Source organism: Dipodomys merriami, unplaced genomic scaffold, assembly GCF_024711535.1.
Source record: "Dipodomys merriami isolate MVZ:Mamm:240054 unplaced genomic scaffold, mDipMer1.0.p SCAF_813, whole genome shotgun sequence".
Lineage (NCBI taxonomy): Eukaryota > Metazoa > Chordata > Mammalia > Rodentia > Heteromyidae > Dipodomys > Dipodomys merriami.
Genome location: NW_027206417.1, coordinates 356,552 through 362,551, shown reverse-complemented (window position 1 = coordinate 362,551; position 6,000 = coordinate 356,552).

Here is a 6,000-nt window from a genome sequence, read left to right as displayed (position 1 = left end):
TCCTCTTCCCTTCCCTGCCTCTCTTCCCCCTCCTCTCTTCCCTCTATCCTGCTCCACCCCCTGTCCCTCCCCTGCTTCCTGTCCTCATTTCATCCCCTTCCCCCTCTTCTCCTTAAAGGCTAATGAAGTCTTCTTATTCATAATAATGTCAGTTTCTGTCACCTATCTATCTGTCAATTTTCTTTGTGCCCGACTTCACTGGATTTGGACCCTTTGTTTTGGGAAGTCCCGTGCAAAACCTGCCTTCTATGGACAGAGCTGAAAGTTCCAGATGTTCTTCATCTTGCTTTATAGTCCTACCCAAAGTCCGGTGTGCATGGTTTACAGTGCTGGGGTGCCCACCTATTGCTCTATGACCTCATTTCTATTTTGGCCTTAGAAGCTGCCTAGCTTCCTTTATAATGGGTATTTTGCTAGCAATTATCTTCATATTTATACTTCACAGTCAGTATCCTGTTATTTTGGAAGCTACCAAATAATCCTTCAAAATGTTCCTTTCTTTTTTAAACTGTCTGGGATCATCCCCCTCCGCCCCCCCCCCTCACACACACACTAAGAAACTACAAAGGCTAGGAAACTTCTCAGCTCATTTTTTTAGGAAATGGAATATCTAATTTCTCTCAGGACAGTGAGTATTTCCAAGGAGCCTAGGATTTTAGTCAAGAAAGAATTTTTTGGGGGGTGGTCCGGTCTTGGGGCCTGAACTCTGGGCCTGGGCGCTGTCCTTCACCTCTTCAGCTCAATGCTAGTGCTCTACCACTTGAGTCACAGCGCCACTTCCGGCTTTTTTTCTTTTTGCCTATGTGGTGCTGAGGAATCGAACCCAGGACCTTATGTATGCAAGGCAAGCACTCTACTACTGAGCCACCTTCCCAGCCCCGAAAGAATTTTGACGATAACCTTGTCAACTGCATATATTGATCTATTATGCTTATAGTAGCAATAGCCTTGGGATATATAGCTATGGAATATTGGGAAATTCAGTTAATTAGTTGGAGGGTGGTGTGTATATGTGTATATGTAGATATTTGTTTGCATAAATGTGTATATAGAAACATAGATGGCCTCTAATGTGAAAGAGTTGAATTTACTCATATCCAGAATTTTTGGACTTCAGTTCCTAATTATGAATTCTCATTTTCAGTAGTTACAAAATGCTGAATAAATATAAATAATAATTAAACCTTCATAGAATCATAAAAGAAGTGAATTTATAGTTTTCTTCTGAGAGTTTAAGTTTATAGGATGTTTTGATAGATCAGTAGCAACAGATATCCAGTTGTAATTTTATATATGAAGGGACATTGGTTGCTCAGGTTCATACCTTATCACAAATTAGCTTTTACCAATATTATAACTTTCTAAGTCCCTTTGTTATAGTTTCTTAATTCAAGAAAGAAATAACTTAACCCCTATTAATAGAGAATGTATGTTTGTGATAACATTTTCTATAGCTTTTCAAAAACTTATATTAGGTAAAACTGTTTGTAAGGTCATTGTAATTCATAAAGTCAGTAAACTTTAGATATTTATGTTTGAATACTTTTTTTGCACTTCAATGGAAGTTGCAGAAACATAACTGTACAGAGTATTTTAGTGTTATATAGGGCTGTATCCAATTTATATATTTTAGAGATGAGAAATTAGAGATAGATAAGAGGCCTAAGGCCCTGTGACTGGCCTTCAGTGTAGATCTGACACTAGAACCTTGTGCTTATTATGGTTAAGATGATGGTTCTGTTGATTATTGTGGTGATCCAGAATGTTCAATGATGCAATTTTGACTATCTCTTGTTCAGTGTAATTTTTGCTTTGGTAAGCGTATTTAGGATTCCAGAAAAAAAAATAGAGAGGGGTTTTGTTTTGTTTTTTATTTTTGTGAGTCGTGAGGCATGAATTTAGGGCCTGGGCAATGTCTCTGACCTTCTTTGCTCCAGGCTAGCACTCTAAACTTTGAGCACAGATCCACTTCCGTTTTTCTGGTGTTTAATTGGAGAAAAGAGTATCATGGCTGCCCTGGCTGGCTTTGAACTGGGATCCTAGATCATGAGTAGTTAGAATTTGTGAGCCACCCATGCCTGGCTCAAGAGAGGTTTGTTTTGTTTTGTTTTTTAATTTATTAGTATCCATTAGTTACACAAGAAGAATTTTGGTGTGACATTTCTGTACATGTATACAATGTGTCCCAATCACAATCTCACCCTAAGAGAAATAGTTTTCAAAAAACAGAACTGAGTACTTTAATGCTGGAAGCTATGATTTATTCTGGTATATAGGTTTAGATTTAGGCTTTGAGTTTCTACATTTTGTGTCTATTAATATTATATGGAAATGTAGGACTGACTTAAGGTCTTCTCTTCTTAAAAAATTGATCAAAACATTAATGTCATAGAGTGGGTGGTGAGATCATTTAACCGGTGTTCTGATTAAGAGTCTGTTATTACCCAGACACTAGGGTTTATGCTTTAATACTAGCTACTCAGGTGGCTGAAATCTGAAGACCACAGTTCAAAGCTAGCATGGACAGGAAGATCCATGAAACTCTTATCTCCAATTAACTATGAAAAAGTTGAAAGTGGAGCTCTGGCTCAAGTGGGAGAGCATTAGGTTTGAGCAAAAAAGCTGAGAGGCAGTTCCCAGGCCCTGATTTGAAGCCTCATTAATGGCACATGCACACGTTTGTACATAAACACACACACACTAAACACACACACACACACAGAGCCATTATTGATTTTGCAAATGCAGTGCAGTCCTCTCTTCTTGACTGGCAGATTTTTGACATAATATTTTATAGTATATTTAATAATCCTGATATTTATTTAAAGCAGAAAAGCAAATCTTCAACTTTATAATGGCTTACTAAGAGTTATGAGATCACAGTGATATGTTCTGAAAATAATACCAGATGGAGATCAAATCAAGGAAGCAGAGATAAGACTCCCACTGACAATGAGTACTGAAATGATTGTGTGGATATACTTGTAACTAAGATTCAGCTGATCTGGTTTCTTAGATATTCTCTACCTCTTTCTGTATTTCACTATGATCTCTTCCCAATTTTTGTCTTCTTTTTCATTTTCTGCCTTGATATGTTAATACTTTGTTTTTCTTCAGTGAAAAGCTATTGGATCTCCTTTTAAACAAAAAAATACATGGTTTTATGTAGGTTTTACATTTGACATCTTAAAGTTTCTAGTTCTCTGGAGTTAGAATAATAATAATTCAAACGCTGAAATAGTTTTGAATAATAAAAAATACTGTTCATCCTTACAGATACTGAATTCCCAGTACTGTTTTGGGGTATATTTCACAGCAGAAGAATGGTTTTCAATACTCAACAGAATCAGCTTTGCTCTGAGAACTTTTTCCCTGTGTTATTAATTTCACATCGTTTGGATATGTCAGAAGCACTGCCTAATTACAGACTGTGAACATGATTTATGTATTTGTGTTAATTAGAATACAGAATAACAAGAATATTAAAGAAGGTAAAATAAGTGGGCATTTTTGATTGTCAGAAAACTTTACATTATATAAAAATATTTTTAACAAATGTTTTTTTTTTTTTTGGTCGGTTGTGGGGCCTGAAACCTGGGCCTGGGCGCTGTCCCTTAGTTCTTCAGGTGAAGGTTAGCACTCTACTACTTGAGCATCAGCCCCACTTTCGGCTTTTTCTGCTTATGTGGTGCTGAGGAATTGAACCCAGGGCCTCATGCATGTAAGGCAAGCACTCCACCACTGAGCCACCTTCCCAGCCCCAAATGTTTTGTTCTTTAATATGCTAGTTACCCCATTGCTCTGTTATAGTTCTATACAGTTATGGGGAAGAAAAATTTATAATAATGATACTCTGAAATAAGGTTGCTAACTCCTTTTTTTGGGGGGGGCTGGTCCTGTGGCTTAAGCTCAGGCCCAGAGGCACAGTCCCTTAGATTCTTTTGCTCAAGGCTAACATTCTACCACTTGAGAGTCACAGCTTCACTTTCAGCTTTTTTGGTAGTTTATTGGAGGTAAGAGGCTCATCGACTTTCCTCCCTGGACTGGCTTCAAACCAAGATTCTCAGATCTCAGCCTCCTGAGTAGCTATGATTATAGTTATGAGCCACCAGTACCCTGCTCAGGGTTTCTAACTTCTTTGAAAACAAATGTTTTTTTAAAAAATCTTTTTAAAATAAGGAAACTTTAAAAAATTTACACCATTATATGAAACTATCATAATAATATAGGTGGAAAAAGTAAAGTTGTTTGCTGTGGTATATGTATCATGGTAGTGGAGAGGTCAGGCCTGACTTGCTTGGGCTGCCTATAATGACTCTCCCCCAATCCTGGATTCCCTGGCTTCATTTTAGTACAACATATTTAAAACACTGAAAAAATATATATGTAAAATGTATGTTGAGAGTCTCTACTAACTGCAGTAAAATTCTTCACTTTTAGACCTTGCTAAAAATAGAATATTACCTGAGTAGTGCATATGTTATATGAGTTCATTCATTTATGATTACATTTGGTGGGAATCAAGGTCTCCGGTAGAATTATCACTGGGTAACAATATTTCCTATACAGGTTTAGAGATCACATCTGAAAGAGAATTTCAAAAGGATTTTTCGTTGAAGCAGCTAATATATTAGCAGGTTTTTCAACATAATTCAACATATATGTATTGTATGTCCATGGTATACAAGGCACTGAATTATCTCTCAAGAATACAGAAAAGGAAGAAAACAGATTTTGTTCTCACAGAGTTTATGGTTTGATAGCAGAAGAGGAAATTTTATCCTTGTATGACTTTCCCAGATCACAAAGTCATAGAAGAAATTTAGTTCTTAGTTTCCTTTTTATTCTACATATGAAAAAAAATTGAAGTGATTTTTTTTCTCTCATTTATTGTCTTTGGCGGTGCTGGAGATTCAACATAGGGCCTTAACCAGGCTAAGCAAGAGCTATGTCAGTGAATTGCAAGTTTTTATGAAAAAGTTAAACATTCATACAAAAGTAAACAGAATTCTTTAGTGACCTCTCTATATCTATCTTCAATCAAATGTGGGAAATTCTGTTCTGTCCTCTACCTTTCACACTAATTGATACTGAATCAAATCTCAGACATATGACTTTACCTGGAAACCTTCATGGTGCAACCAAAAATGACAGGACTCTACAAAAAACAGAATAGTTATTACTCTTAGCAGCTAACAGCAGCATCTTAATGCCATTTAACATGCTGACATTTTTCTTATAAATGACATAAATACACCCCAATAATTGTTTGACACCTTTTAATCTTTGTAGGTTCACCCCCTGCATCTTTTTTCTTCCTAGTTTTGGTTTGCCCTTTAGAATTTTCCATGCCCAGATTTTCTCTATGATTGTTCTCTTAGTGTTTCATGGTATAGTTTAATAAATTCTTCTGCCTTGTTTATTTTCTGCAAATTGATAATTAAGTTTTCAAGGTTTTATCCAATTATGGTTAGACTATTTTGGTTATATCTACCTCATAGGTTAGGAGGTGGCCCTCCATCCTCAGTATAAGAAAGATACAGACTTACAAGGTCTGGTTGTGCCTCTGCCTTTCTGACTCTCTCTCTCTGTGTCTTTCTAACATGAGAAAAATGGTGGTCAGTGCATAGATACATTAAATCATTAAGGGCTGCCCAATGGTGATGTTATAATTCTATGATCTCTTTCATTTGCTGAGTGTCCAGAATACATTTATAAAGAGAAACATGCACTGTTTGCTTAAAAACACGGTTGTAATTTGTGTAGTTAAAGAAAGACCAAGCTAGGCACTGGTGCCTCACGCCTGTAATGCTAGCTACTCAGGAGGCTGAGATCTGATGATTGCGGTTTAAAGCCAGCCTAGGAAGAAAAGTCTGTCAGACTCTAATCTCTAATAAACCACCAGAAAACTGAAGTGGAGCTGTGGCTTATGTGGGTAGAGCACTAGCCTTGAGCTGAAGAGCTCAGGGACAGTTTCCAGGCCCAACAGACCATGACCAA